General features: G+C 37.3%; 1 long non-coding RNA gene across 1 annotated transcript in view; it reads left to right on the top strand.

Annotated features, from left to right (window-relative positions):
- Positions 1-16,830, top strand: part of LOC141373681 (uncharacterized) — a 714,213-nt gene that overhangs the window by 122,083 nt on the left and 575,300 nt on the right. The window lies entirely within an intron of this gene.

The following is a 16,830-nucleotide window of genomic DNA, read 5'->3' as shown; positions in this document are numbered from 1 at the left end:
AAGAAAGAGAAAGAAAGAAAGAAAGAAAGAAAAAGAAAGAAAGAAAGAAAGAAAGAAAGAAAGAAAGAAAGAAAGAAAGAAAGAAAGAAAGAAAGAAAGAAAGAAAGAAAGAGAAAGAAAGAGAAAGGCGGGCCTGATGTTCAACTGGTTGAATTCCTGTGAATGCAGATTGGATATGGGGCTATCACATGAAGGCTGTCATCAGTTCCTCCCTCTGCATTTGCAAAACATTTTAAATGTTATGAAGTTACCAGAAAATATGCTCCACCAAAACATGGGATAAACCAAAAATAAACAAACAAAAATCTGGAAAACTTGAAATTCAGGAACTCGGAATCCAATCCGGGGATCAGGCAAAAGAATTTAAGGATGCCATCAAAGGGATGTCCTAAGATTACTATTATTCATCAGACCAAGAGAGTAAACAACCTTGGCAGGAGTTATCTAGAAGGAATGCTACCAAGCAAAACATGAAACTAATGAACTATTTGAGGAGATTGGCTTGATGGAAAATTGAGGGGTTATTAAGAGTTTTAGCAAGAATCAGCAATTAACACAGAGAAAAGCAAGTTAAAGAAGAAGGTATTGAATATCTTCAGGAAAACATAAAGAATTTGTGATGACAGTTCAATAAGATGTCTAGCTATAGATAACATTTGTGTAGGAATGTTATTTAAATACTGTTATTGAGTTAATATGACTACACTGAGAGGAAAGGAAGTAGAAAATATGGTGGCATAAGATAGCTAAATCTCATTCACCATAATAGCAAATCAAGAGATACTATCTAAAATTGATACCCAAAAAGATACTAATATATCATTTATTTCTTTACCATTTCTAGGATATCACATTTAAAAGAACCAAAAAGCATAAAATACTTGAATGAGCCTGTATTATAATATTAATATTATTGAGAGTATCTGCTTTCCAGGCTGATGTGATTCATTCATTATTCTAGTCCTGCCTTAGTCCTTTGTGAGTTGTGGTAATTATACTTTTCTTTGTAATAAAAAAAAATGTATAAAAATAAAAACTTGAAAAAAAATTGGCAGAAGAAACATCTAAAACAATTTGCTTTGGGGGAGGAAGGCTGATGAGAGTGAGGAAGGTGGGGGCAAGAAAAGGATATATTTCTCAAAAAAGAAAACAAAAAAACCCCAAACCCTTAGTGTATGATTTAACTTTATAAATAATGAGCACCATCATGTAGATAGATTAAATTAATTTTAAGTAAGTTATGCAATTATGTGTTTTCTGAAAACTGGAAAAAGTCTAGGTAAACACTTTAAATAAGTGAAGAAATTAGCACAAATTGCATCTTTCAAAATTCCTATAATTTTGAGTTGAAATTTGTTTCATCTTGCTTTTTTTAAAATTATTAATCTCAACATTTGATTTAAAACATTTTAAGATACCTGATTAGTCATTTAAATTCATAATATTTGTATACATAGACTGTTATGATAAACTCAGTCTCAAATTTTCCTCCAGTTGCATCTTAAATGTCTACTAATTACATGTCCTATAAAGTCAAATCAGTATACCAAATTCAGCTTCCCAACTCCCAATTCAGATCCCATTATTATTATTATTATTTGTTAAAAATCATTTTTATTTGTTATTTTGATATTACACTTAATTTTATTTAAATTAGATTGCCCATATTTATAAATATTAACCTACATAATCATCTCCAGAAACACCATAGTTGCTATTAGTTCTGAACCCAGTTTTTCAAGTTTTAATGTTGTTTATGAGTCCTTTCAAACTTTCTAATAAATTCTTATTTTGTTTATGTTATGTAGCCTCTGCTTTTTTTCAATGAAAGAACTTTTTATAATCAGCAGAGTTAATATTCTAAGATCCAATTTGTTTATGCTAAAGACTTTCTCTATATCTATTTGTGAATAGTTTAACAATAAAGATTGAAATACTTAGCATGCCACACCAAATGCTCTACTACTGGTCTTAACCTACCTCTTACATTATGTGTTCCATTCAGTTCTTGTCATACTCTGGGACGCTCCTGATTCCCTGAAAACAGGCTATCTATTAATATCTTGATGTCTTCTCTCCCATATATATATATATATATATACACATTTGTAAATATATTTCTATAGATATAATACATGTATGTATACACTCACATACATAGACAATAGTGTATTGTCACATTCAACTCAAAGTTAACTTTTCCACAATGACTTCAACAATAAAAAAGTTAAGAATGTCTATGAATCTACAGTGTTTATTTGTGCCTGTTATATTCACTTTTTTAATTCTGTGTTGCTTATTAATTATTCCTACTTGAATATTCTTTTACTCAGAACAGGGATAATGTCTATATAATTTTTCATCCCCTACCATGGCTGGCATAATACTTTACACATAATAGAGACTACATGATTTGTCCCTTGAGTTGAACACTGAAATTATAAAATCATACTGAGGTTAGATTATATTTCTTTTCTTTTCCTTTTATACAATATGTGTGTTATTAATAATAAGTAATATCATTACAAGTAGAAAAAAGCCAAAAGTGGTTATAAAATTAAGGAATGTACAGATAGTGATTATTTTCATAGTTCTGCCAATCAAATTCCAAGCAAAATAATTGTCTACCTTGGGTTCCCAGTAACCCAGAGAACATAATGTATATAATAATATATTTTAAATATGATTCAGAAACAACATTAAAGTATGGAAATAGTGGCTGGGTTCACATTCCAAAATTAAACAGTGCTATTATATAATCAGTAACACTGAACTGTTTTTTTTTTTTTACAAAATCAATTCAAATTATTGAAATTATTGCTCTTAAGCCTTACTGCACCAGATTTTGCTGATGTACTTTTACATATGTCTTCAGTACAAGTATATTGGTTTATTGGAAAGGGAATGTGTTTCCCAGTTATATATTGTATAGAGGACTTAAGAATGCTTCAAGAATGGATTATTATAGACATTTCTCATTTGCAAAGAATTCTCATAAAACTTTTGATGTGGAAGATACTGTTTTCCTAGAGAGGAAGCTCAGATTTTTATTTCTCACAAAGACTAAGTTTATGAATATCGCTGATATCAATTGTCTGGGTTTGGCCTACACGAGGAGGAATAAATAATTTGGTTATAAGAGAAGGGGAATACTCAGTAGTCCAAACCAGCATTTGCAGAAGGGTAAATTCTTATCTTTGTTTGGATGAAATAATAGCTGAGGAAAAGTATAGAATATACAGCAAAGAATCTCCCCTTATAGTTAATTTAACACAATCCTCTATGTTGGGGAGACATGAGACATCATTGAAACCATTCCTGAGGTAGCCAAGGGCTTGGGAGAGAATTTTTAATAAAGTGAAGGAACTATTAATGCTGAAGAGTTTTCTTTCTTTCTTTCTTTTTAATTGTTAAAACTTTATTTTTCTTTTTTGTAATGTAGCAAAACAATGACACAGGTTTTAATTTTAAAGCAGAATAGTGTTAGCCCCTATATGTGTTCAATAAAGCAAGATTTTTGTGTCCTTCTGTGACCGGCTTATTTCATTTAGCATAATGTCCCCCAGGTTCATCCATGTTGTCTCATATAGTAGGATTTTTTTTTTTAGCTGAATGATATTCCAATGTATGTATTTACTACATTTTCTTTATCTTTTCACATGCAGATAGGGGCATCCAGATTGTTTCTGTATCTTATCTAAGTATCTTATCTATTGTGAATAAGCCTACAATGAACGTGGGAGGTATTTCTTTGAAATTCTAATTTTAAATAGTCAAACTCATAGAAGCAGAAAATAGAATGATAGGTTATAGAAAGCTGAAGCAGGAGAAGGAAATATGGAGTAGTTTAATGGGTATAAAATTTCAGTCATGCAAAGATGTGTGAGTTCTAGAGATCTACTATACAACATTGTGTCTATAGTGAATAGTATTCCATTGTACACTGAAAAATTAGTTGAGAGAAGATCTCAACTTAAGTGTTCTTACCACCCCCCCAAAAAAAAGTGGGTGGCAAGAGGAAATTTTTGGAGGTAACAGATATGTTTAATAACTGAATTATGGTGATGGTTCCACAGGTGTACGCATATGTCCAAACCCATCCAAACTGTGTATATTACATATGTGTGCATTTGTGTATCAAGCATACCTTAATAATGTTGTTAAAAAATAAAATACAGCAAAAATTAATGCTAACCAGAGAAAAATAATAAAAATGTCATTAAGAAATTTAAAAATAAAATGTTCTAGGAAAAAAGAGATAAAAGTTGTAAAGTTTAAAGACCACTTACATCCTTGAATTTCATGTAGAGTTTAAATATACCTGCCACATATTCTCCTTAATATGACTTTGCTGGTTTTGATGCTATACTTTTCTAGACTGCATCTGATTTCTCCAGTCAAGTGTCAGAGCAATGGTCTCAAAATTCTAAAAAGTTGATCTCTCTTTTATAATTAGCTACAAAAAAGCAGGCTAGCTTTTTGTACAATACTAAGATATCATTTATTTTGATCAGTTAATAAACATTAATGTTTCCCATGGAAATGTCAAACCAGGAGTTCACTGGCTCCCATATAATTAATATTTTTATTTTATTTTATTTTTTAAAGATTTTATTTATTCATCTGAGAGAGAGACAGCACACATGAGCAGAGGGAGGGGCAGAGGGAGAGTGACAAGCAGACTTGCCGCTGAGCAGGAAGCCCGACATAGGTAGGGCTTGATCCCTGACATAGGGCTTGATCCCAGGACAAGGTATTTGAGCAGACACTCAACTGACTGAGCCACCTAGGTACCCCTAATCATTATTTTTAATATGCTCTCAATACTTCCAAGACATCATGAAAAATCCAAAGATGATCTTTGAAAATAAATAAGTTATCTTGAACATATATTTCAGAAAAAAATTCGTGTTTAAAAAACACTCATTTTTCAGGTAATAGTTCCTACTATTTCTCAACTTTAAAATATAACTAGTATGGGATGCCTGGGTGGCTCAGTTGGTTAAGCGACTGCCTTCGGCTCAGGTCATGGTCCTGGAGTCCCGGGATCAAGTCCCGTGTCGGGCTCCCTGCTCAGTGGGGAGCCTACTTCTCCCTCTGACCCTCCCCCCCCTCATGCTCTCTCTGTCTCATTCTCTCTCTCAAATAAATAAAATCTTTAAAAATATATATATATAGCTAGTATTTTTAACTAGCTTTCTGACAATTTAGATAATAAAAGATGAATTTGAGTGAAAATGATAGAAGTAATGTGAAGCAAGAATTCAAGAGGATCAGGGAAGATGGAAAATACAATAAAATATTCAATTTTCTGATTATTAATTATATAAACTCTAAAATTCTGTTACATGGCCCTTTGGAGAATTTATTTGAAAAAATACAAGGCGTTTTGGGGCACCTGGGTGGCTCAGTCGGTTAAGCATCTGACTTCAGCTCAGGTCATGATCTCAGGGTCCTGGGATCAAGTCCTGCGTCAGGCTTCCCATCACCACGAGGTCTGCTTATCTCTCTCTCCCTCTCTCTCTGCCCCTCCCCTCACTTGTGCTCTGTCTCTCTCTCTCTCAAATAAATAAATATTAAAAAAAATAAAAGCAGTTTTGACACCTATAGAAGAAAATTCCCTGAGGAGAATGAATTCACATCTAAAATAACATTTTTTTTGCAGATCTTCTGCCTATACTAGATTAATATCTGAATGGTCATCAGTTGAAAATTGGTATTTGTTTTAAATTCTAAACAAGGCTCCTGACCATGATGATCTAGAAGAAAATTTACACTTGTGGAGAAACAAATGAAATTTGTAATAATGAGGGTAATAATACAGGGATTTGATGCTAGAAAACAAAAACAACATTGTGGGACACCCATCCTTTGTAGCCAGACATTGGAGCTCAAATGCCACCACTGCTACTTACAGATTTCACCAGACTGAGCTGCAATGTCTCCATATGCAACAAGAGCCTCAAGGTCTACGTCAGGTGGTTGGAGGGCTTAAGTGAGACCAAATATATAAAAATCCAGCCCTGGGAATAAACACTGGCCCTGACACTCATTTTTCAGTTTGTTGGTTTGTTGGTTTGTTTTTATTGTTCTTCAGTTTCCCAAAAGATTATTATTTCTTTTTAAAGAAATGGATTTTGAGGGGGAAAAATGGGGCAGAGAAGTATAGAATAGAAAATAAATACAAATGTAAACTGTTTTGCTAATTGTTTTATAACCACAACAAATTAGTACAGAGAATGCCCTGTACAATAATACAAGATAAAAGTTCAAAGATTGAGGTTCTCCTTGAGGTAATGCTGAAGATTTCAGTCTCTGGTATTTGGAATTCATGTTGCTGTCATTGTTTTCTGGATGGATCACTAAGTGTGGCACAATCCATGCTTTTAACCAGATTTCAACAGAAGAATAGCCAGTTGGTCCAGGAAAAAGTAGAGGAAGTGTTTGGTTTCTTATGGGAATCTGGCAAAAATTGCCATGTTATAATTCATCCTCAGTGTACTAGAAATAAATGTAACTTTATTTAATTTCTTTACCAACCCCTCCTATATCTAGTATACTACCTGATAGCAGGCAATGAAAACTGAATTATTACTCCTATTTGACTATAGATGCATACATGTGATACTGTATTATAATTTTATGATTTTAGAAGTAGAAATTTTGACAAGTAAAAGATATGTTATAAAGCTTCCCATTACTTTTTATGTTGCTTTGAAACATCCCAACTTTCTGTTACCTATTTTTTTTCAAATGGGTTAACAATTTGAAATAGTTTTTCTCAGAAAAATGACCAAAAAAATCCTGATTCAATTTGACTGTTTATTGAAATTATAGATAATAATAATAACAACAATCTTTTGGAGAAGTCAGAGTATTTAAAAAGATACTACTAATAATAATATCCCAAAGATACCCACATCCTGATCCTGAAACTTGTGACTGTTACTTTATACAGCAAAAGAGACTTTCTTCACACATCAGATTAAATTAAGGATCTTGATGTGGGGAGATCATCTTGGATTATCCAAGTGGATTTAAATATAATGACATGTATCCTTATAAACTAAGGGAGATCTGACTACAGAAGAGAAGATTATATGATGACACACAGAGATCAGAACAATGTGGCAATAAGCCAAGAATGTCAGTAGCCTCCAGAAGTTGGAAGAGGCAAGGAACAGATTCTCCCCTAGACCCTCATGAGGCTCTGGTAACACCTTGACTTGAGTCCTATGAAACTGATTTCAGATTTCTGGCCTCCAGAACTGTAATAGGATAAATGTGCATTGTTTTATGATACCTAAATTTGCAGTAATTTGTTACCATAGCCACAAAAAACTAATTTAAGAGCCTACCTTTTTCGGTTGTCTGCTCACCGCATTACCCTCCTGATTTTACTCTGATATGTTTCACTGCCCTTGAGTAAATCCTTAATTAGTCTCTTCTCTTGTTCTTTAGTACTACTGCTACTACTACTACTGCTGCTACTACTGCTACTGCTACTACTACTGCTGCTACTGCTGCTACTACTGCTACTGCTACTGCTGCTACTACTGCTACTGCTGCTACTACTACTACTACGGCTATTGCTACTACTACTACTGCTACTGCTGCTACTAATGCTACTGCTACAGCTACTGCTACTACTACTGCTGCTACTGCTGCTGCTGCTGCTGCTACTGCTACTACTACTACTGCTACTATGGCTACTACTGCTACTGCTGCTACTACTACTGCTACTATGGCTACTACTGCTACTGCTGCTACTACTACTGCTACTACTGTGGTTACTGCTGCTACTACTGCTACTACTACTACTACTGCTATTATTGCTACTACTACTGCTACTGCTGCTACTACTATTGCTACTACTACTGCTACTGCTACTACTGCTACTGCTGCTACTACTGCTACTGCTGCTCTACTACTGCTACTACTGCTTTTACTGCTGCTACTGCTGCTACTGCTGCTACTGCTGCTAATACTGCTACTACTGCTACTGCTACTACTACTGCTGCTCCTGCTGCTACTACTGCTACTGCTACTACTGCTACTGCTGCTACTGCTGCTACTGCTACTACTACTGCTACTGCTGCTACTACTGCTACTACTGTGGTTACTGCTGCTACTGCTGCTACTACTGCTACTACTACTACTACTGCTATTATTGCTACTACTACTGCTACTGCTGCTGCTGCTACTACTATTGCTACTACTACTGCTACTACTGCTACTGCTACTACTGCTACTGCTACTACTGCTATTGCTGCTCTACTACTGCTACTACTGCTTTTACTGCTGCTCCTGCTGCTACTACTGCTACTGCTACTACTGCTACTGCTGCTACTGCTGCTACTGCTACTACTACTACTATTGCTACTGCTGCTCCTGCTGCTACTACTACTGCTACTGCTACTACTGCTACTGCTGCTACTGCTACTACTATTGCTACTGCTACTGCTGCTCCTGCTGCTACTGCTGCTACTGCTACTACTACTACTGCTGCTACTGCTGCTACTGCTGCTACTACTACTACTGCTACTACTGCTACTACTGCTACTACTGCTGCTACTACTGCTACTGCTGCTACTGCTACTACTACTACTACTGCTACTACTACTACTACTGCTACTGCTACTACTATTGCTACTGCTCCTGCTGCTCCTGCTGCTCCTGCTGCTACTGCTACTACTACTACTGCTGCTACTGCTGCTACTGCTACTACTGCTACTACTGCTACTGGTGCTACTGCTACTACTACTGCTGCTACTGCTGCTACTACTGCTACTACTGCTGCTACTACTGCTACTGCTGCTACTGCTGCTACTACTGCTACTACTGCTACTACTTTGGCTACTACTACTGCTACTACTGCTACTGCTACTGCTACTACTACTGCTACTGCTGCTACTACTGCTACTACTGCTACTACTACTGCTACTAGTGTTATTGCTACTACTACTACTGCTACTACTGCTGCTGCGGCCACCACCACCAACAATGGTAATAATAAATTATAGTTACATTCATTGAGTGATTCTGATATGGAAGACATTGTTCTAAGTGATTTCAAAGTTTATTTCACATAAAAGTCCTCCCAGTTAGGTGTATTTTTTTGTTTGTTTTATTTTTTATTTTTTGTTTCTTTTTTTTTAAAGATTTAATTTATTTGAGAGAGAGAGCAAGAGGAGGAGCAGGGGGAGAGGGACAAGCAGACTCTGTGCCAAGTGGGGAGCTCAATGCAGGACTTGAACTCACAACCCTGAGATCATGACCTGAGCTGAAATCAGGAGTTGGACACTTAATGGACTGAGCCACCCAGGTGCTCCCTTGTCCCTTTAGGTTTTATTAGCATCACACTGTAGGGATGAGAAATCAGAGGCATTGGAAGCTAAAGTAACAATCCTAAATTTAATACATAATAAGAGGGAGAACTAGGGTTGGGACCAAGATAGGCTGTTTCCCATGTCCTCTGCTTCCAGTGAATCTGGGTCAGATTCAGATTTTAAATAATAGGGAAAACATAGCCAATTCAAAACATAAAATATAGTTTTAATTGATTACTTATGTTCTGCTTGCTACATTTCTTATTTTCTGCTCAGTATTTTTGTTTACATTTCTTATCATGACATTGTGAACTCCCATAATTTTATATCCTAGCCTCATATTTTGAATATGAAGTACACCCTCAAAATTTGATGATTTGTGCCCTTAACCAGAAAATTTAAAATATATTCATAATGTGCAAAAATGTTAAATATTTGAGAGGTTTGCTTCTTTCCAAGGTGGCACTCTCTTCCCATAGACATATACATTAATGAAAAACAAAACAAAACAAATAAACCAAAAAGCTTTTAAATGGAAATCAAAGAAGCATGTCCTGAATTAGCAACACGATTTTATTCTTTCTTCTGGAAAATGTGATCTTAAAATGTCCAAGATTAGATTGGGCACTACTTTGTGAACTAAAGCATCTTCCCCGAATTTTAAGAAATAAATCAACTTAGGTCCTTCTGCAATTACATCTGTTATTTAAACTGACTCTTTATAGATTTTACTGTTTTTGTTAGGATTAACAGACTCTTCTCACTGCCAGAATAAACTATTATTTATTAACCTGAGGGACAGATCTCACTGATAAAGGAATAGCCTCAAAATAGCCTTAGCTCTTTCTGGCTATTCAGAAGATACTTTAGAGGGGGCACAGCAAGAGGGTAGAGGAGTAGGAGATCTGGATTTCATCTGGTCTCAGGAATTCAGCTGAATGGGGATCAAACCATTCAGAACACCTACGAACTCAACAAGAGATCGAAGAAGAGAGTAGCAACAACTCTCTGAACAGAGAAGCGACCACTTATTGGAAGGTAGGACGTGCGGAGAAGTGAATCCGAGGTGATATTCGGGAGGATAGACGGCAGGGGAGGGGCCTCCGTCGGCCACTTCTGGCAAGTGATAGAGCCACAGAGCACAAAATTGGAACTTTTAGAAGTCGGCTCCACTGAGGGACGTTGCTCCAGTGGCTAAGCAGGGGTGGAACCCTTGCGGGACAGTCTGGTCTCAGTACCCTCGCAGTCACAGAAAAACCAGGGGGGCCTGAGTGCAGCAGAGCTCCCAGGTATTGGAGCGGGGAAGTCGGCTGCAGAGACAGAGCCGAGGCGCGGGCTCTCAGCTCAGGGTTGCCATAAACTGTGATCCGCGGCCCAGTCGGGCCACTGCTCCTCCAACAGGGACCCAACAAGCAGCAGACCTGTGGAGACTCCCCTTGCTCCACCGGGAGGAGCAGCGCGGGTGCGCACTGCAAGGATCTGCTGGATTTGGAGACTCCACACGGGGTCGGTGCCAGAGATAGAAATGCTGGGTCACAGGCCGGGTGAGCATGGAGTGCGGCCATAGACCAGGGAGACGGGAGTGACTGCTTTTCTCTGGGGGCGCACTGAGGAGCGGGGCCCCAAGTTCTCGGCTCCTTCAGGTGGAGATTGGGAGGCCACCATTTTAACCCTGGTTCTCCAAAGCTCTACCGAGAGCTTGCAGGGAACAAAACCTCCTGAGAGCAAACCCGAGCAGCTTGCTTAGCCCGGACTCACAAGGGCGGGGCAATTCCGCCTCCGGCAAAGACATTTGGGAACCACGGCAACAGGCCCCTCCCCCAGAAGATCAGCACGAACAGCCACCAAGCCAAGACCAAGTTTACGGATCAAGGAGAACGGGAGAAGTCCAGCGATAGGGAAATACTGCACATAGAATTCATGGCTTTTTTTTACAATGATTCATTAGTTTTTCAAAGTTAATTTTTTTAACTGTTTTTTCTGAATTTTTCTTTTTCCCTTTTTCAACCAACAACTTATCAATCCTTTTTTAAAAAAATTTTTTTATTTTTCATTTTAAGAGTCATATTTTATCCCTTCATAGTAGTTACCCTTATTTTTGGCATATATATATAAGTTGTTCTCTCTTTAAAATTTTAAGATACAGTATCTTCTAACAGATCAAAATATACCCTAAATCACTAGTGTATGGCTTTGTTCTAGTCTCCTGCCTGATCATATTCTCTCCCTTTTTTTTTCTTTTTCTTTTTTAAATCCTCTTCTTTCTTTTTTCAAACAATTTCTTATCTTATCAATTCCTTTTATAAAATCTTTTATAATTTTCATCTTCACAGTCATCTTCCATCCCTTCATTGCATCAACCCTTATTTTGTATATAGATAAGTCTTTCTTCCTTTAAAATTTTAGGAGGCAATTTTTTCTAACAGACCAAAATACGCCCAAAATCTAGTGTGTGGCACTGATCTATGCACTAGCCTGATCATATTTGATAATATTCTGGGGTTTTTTTTGGATTATTCTGTTTTTGTTTTTATACTTTTCTTTTTTTATTTCTTTCGCTTTCTTTTTTCTTTCCCTTTCTTTTCCCTGATCGCAGGTCTTTTCTCATTGGTATACAGTATATTTGCTGGGGACGTTGTTAACCTGCTAGCATTTTGTTCTCTCATTCATCTATTCTCCTCTGGACAAAATGACAAAACAAAAAAAATTACCTCAGCAAAAAGAACAAGAGGTAGTACCGTCAGCCAGGGACTTACTCAATACGGAAATTAGTACAATGTCACACCTAGAGTTCAGAATCATAACTTTAAAGATACTAGCCGGGTTTGAAAAAAGCATGGAAGTTATTAGAGAAACCCTTTCTGGAAAAATAAAAGAACTAAAATCTAACCAAGTCGAAATCAAAAGGCTATTAATGAGGTGAAATAAAAAATGGGGGCACTAACTGCTAGGATAAATGAGGCAGAAGAGGGAATCAGCGATATAGAACACCAAATGATGGAAAATAAAGAGGCTGAGAAAAAGAGAGAGAAACTACAGGATCACGAGGGAAGAATTCGAGAGATAAGCGATACGATAAGATGAAACACCATTAGAATAATTGGGATCCCAGAAGAAGAAGAAAGAGAGAGAAGGGCAGAAGGTATATTGAAGCAAATAATAGCAAAGAACTTCCCTAATGTGAGGAAAGAAACAGGCATCAAAATCCAGGAGGCACAGAGAACCCCTCTCAAAATCAATAAAAACAGGTCAACACCCCGACATCTAATAGTAAAACTTACGAGTCTCAGAGACAAAGACAAAATCCGGAAAGCAGCTCGGGAGAAGATATGTAACCTAAATGGAAGAAATATTAGATTGGCAACAGACCTATCCACAGAGACCTGACAGGCTAGAAAGGACTGGCATGAGATCTTCAGAGCACTAAACGAGAAAAACATGCAGCCAAGAATACTATATCCAGCTAGGCTGTCATTGAAAATAGAAGGAGAGATAAAAAGCTTCCAGGACAAACAAAAACGAAAGGAATTTGCAAACACGAAACCAGCCCTCCAAGAAATATTGAAAGGGGTCCTCTAAGCAAAGAGAGAGCCTAAAAGCAGCATAGATCAGAAAGGAAGACAGACAATATACAGTAACAGTCACCTTACAGGCAATACAGTGGCACTAAATTCATACCTTTCAGTAGTTAGCCTGAGTGTAAATGGGCTAAAAGCTCCAACCAAAAGACACAGGCTATCAGATTGGATTAAAAAACAAGACCCATCAAAATACTGTCTGCAAGAGACCCATTTTAGACCCAAAGACACGCCCACATTTAAAGTGAGGGTTGGAAAATAATTTACCATGCTAATGGACACCAAAAGAAAGCTGGGGTGGCAATCCTTATATCACACAAATTAGATTTTAAAACAAAGACTGTAATAAGAGATGAGGAAGGACACTATATCCTACTTAAAAGGTCTATCCAACAAGAAGATCTAACAACTGTAAATATCTATGCCCCTAACATGGGAACAGCCAATTTTATAAGGCAATTAATAACAAAAGCAAAGAAACACATTGACAACAATACCATAATAGTGGGGGACTTTAACACCCCCCTGACTGAAATGGACAGATCATCTAAGCAAAAGATCAACAAGGAAATAAAGACTTTAAATGACACACTGGACCAAATGGACTTCACTGACATATTCAGAACATTCTATCCCAAAGCAACAGCATACACATTCTTCTCTAGTGCCCATGGAACATTCTCCAGAATTGATCACATCCTAGGTCACAAATCAGGTCTCAACCAGTACCAAAAGATTGGGATTATTCCCTGCATAATTTGAGACCACAATGCTTTGAAAGTAGAACTCAATCACAAGAGGAAAGTCGGAAAGAACTCAAATACATGGAGGCTAAAGAGCATGCTACTAAAGAATGAATGGGCCAATCAGGAAATTAAAGAAGAATTTAAAAAATTCATGGAAACCAATGAAAATGAAAACACAACTGTTCAAAACCTTTGGGATACAGCAAAGGCAGTCCTGAGAGGAAAGTATATAGCAATACAAGCCTTTCTCAAGAAACAAGAAAGGTCTCAAATACACAACCTAACCCTACACCTAAAGGAGCTGGGGAAAGAACAGCAAATAAAGCCTAAACCCAGCAGGAGAAGAGAAATCATAAAGATCAGAGCAGAAATCAATGAACTAGAAACCAAAAGAACAGTAGAACAGATCAACGAAACTAGGAGCTGGTTCTTTGAAAGAATTAACAAGATTGATAAACCCCTGGCCAGACTGATCAAAAAGAAAAGAGAAATGACCAAATCAACAAAATCATGAATGAAAGAGGAGAGATCACAACCAACACCAAAGAAATACAAACAATTATAAGAACATATTATGAGCAACTCTATGCCAGCAAATTAGATAACCTGGAAGAAATGGGTGCATTCCTAGAGATGTATCAACTACAAAAATTGAACCAGGAAGAAATAGAAAACCTGAACAGGCCTATAACCACTAGGAAATTGAATTAGTCATCAAAAATCTCCCAACAAACAAAAGCCCAGGGCCAGGTGGCTTCCGAGGGGAATTCTATCAGACATTTAAAGAAGAATTAATACCTATTCTCCTGAAACTGTTCCGAAAAACAGAAATGGAAGGAAAACTTCCAAATTCATTTTATGAGGCCAGCATTACCTTGATCCCAAAACCAGACAAAGACCCCATCAAAAAGGAGAATTACAGACCAATATCCTTGATGAACAAGGATGCAAAAATTCTCACCAAAATACTAGCCAATAGGATACAACAGTACATTAAAAGGATTATTCACCATGACCAAGTAGGATTTATCCCTGGGCTGCAAGGCTGGTTCAACATCCGTAAACCAATCAACATGATACAATACATTAACAAAAGAAAGAATAAGAGTCATATGATCCTCTCAATAGATGCAGAGAAAGCATTTGACAAAGTGCAGCATCCTTTCTTGATCAAAACTCTTCAGAGTATAGAGACAGAGGGTACATACCTCAATATCATAAAAGCCATCTATGAAAAACCTACACCGAATATCATTCTCAATGGGGAAAAGCTGAGAGCTTTTTCCCTAAGGTCAGGAATGCGGCAGGGATGTCCACTATCAGCACTGCTATTCAACATAGTATTAGAAGTCCTAGCCACAGCAATCAGACAACAAAAAGAAATCAAAGGCATCCAAATCAGCAAAGAGGAAGTCAAACTCTCACTCTTTGCAGATGATATGATACTGTATGTGGAAAACCCAAAAGACTCCACCCCAAAACTGTTAGAACTCATAAAGGAATTCAGTAAAGTAGCAGGATATAAAATCAATGCACAGAAATCAGTGGTATTCCTATACACCAACAACAAGACAGAAGAGAGACAAATCAAGGAGTCAATCCCATTTACAATTGCACCCAAAACCATAAGATACCTAGGAATAAATTTAACCAAAGAGGCAAAGGATCTGTACCCAAGAAACTATAAAATACTCATGAAAAATATTGAAGAAGAAACAAAGAAATGGAAAAACCTTCCATGCTCATGGATTGGAAGAACAAACATTGTGAAGATGTCAACGCTACCTAGAGCAATCTACACATTCAATGCAATCCCCATCAAAATACCATCCACCTTTTTCAAAGAAATGGAACAAATAATCCTAAAATTTGTATGGAACCAGAAGAGACCCCCGAATAGTCAGAGGAATGTTGAAAAAGAAAAGCAAAGCTGGCGGCATCACGATTCCGGACTTCCAGCTCTATTACAAAGCTGTCATCATCAAGACAGTATGGTACTGGCACAAAAACAGACACATAGATCAATGGAACAGAATCGAGAGCCCAGAAATGGACCCTCAACTCTATGGTCAACTCATCTTTGAAAAAGCAGGAAAGATGTTCAATGGAAAAAAGACAGTCTCTTCAACAAATGGTGTTGGGAAAATTGGACAGCCACATGCAGAAGAACGAAACTGGACCATTTCCTTACACCACACACAAAAATAGACTCCAAATGGTTGAAAGACCTAAACGTGAGACAGGAGTCCATCAAAATCCTAAAGGAGAACACAGGCAGCAACCTCTTCGACCTCAGCCACAGCAACTTCTTCCTAGAAACATCACCAAAGGCAAGGGAAGCCAGGGCAAAAATGAACTATTGGGACTTCATCAAGATAAAAAGCTTTTGCACAGCAAAAGAAGCAGTCCACAAAACCAAAAGACAACCGACAGAATGGGAGAAGATATTTGCAAATGACATATCAGAAAAAGGGGTGTATCCAAAAATCTATAAAACTTATCAAACTGAACACCCAACGAACAAATAATCCAATCAAGAAATGGGCAGAAGACATGAACAGACATTTTTCCAAAGAAGACATCCAAATGGCCAACAGGCACATGAAAAAGTGCTCAACATCGCTCGGCATCAGGGAAATCCAAATCAAAACCTCAATGAGAGACCACCTCACACCAGTCAGAATGGCTAAAATTAACAAGTCAGGAAGCGACAGATATTGGCTGGGATGCAGAGAAAGGGGAACCCTCCTACACTGTTGGTGGGAATGCAAGCTGGTGCAATCCCTCTGGAAAACAGTACGGAGGTTCCTCAAATAGTTGAAAATAGAGCTACCATACAATCCAGCAATTGCACTACTGGGTATTTACCACAAAGATACAAATGTAGCGATCCGAAGGGGTACGTGCATCCCCATGTTTATAGCAGCAATGTCCACAATACCCAAACTGTGGAAAGAGCCAAGATGTCCATCGACAGATGAATGGATAAAGAAGAAGTGGTATATATACACCATGGAATATTATGCAGCCATCAAAAGGAATGAGATCTTGCCATTTGCAATGATGTGGATGGAACTGGAGGGTGTTATGCTGAGTGAAATAAGTCAATCAGAGAAAGACATGTATCATATGACCTCACTGATATGAGGGATTCTTAATCTCAGGAAACAAACTGAG

The sequence above is a fragment of the Callorhinus ursinus genome, unplaced genomic scaffold, assembly GCF_003265705.2.
Source record: "Callorhinus ursinus isolate GAN/ISIS: 27379988/994484 unplaced genomic scaffold, GSC_fseal_2.0 scaffold11, whole genome shotgun sequence".
In the NCBI taxonomy this organism is placed as follows: domain Eukaryota; kingdom Metazoa; phylum Chordata; class Mammalia; order Carnivora; family Otariidae; genus Callorhinus; species Callorhinus ursinus.
Note: the sequence above shows the minus strand (reverse complement) of the source record. Positions and strands in the feature narration are given on the sequence as shown.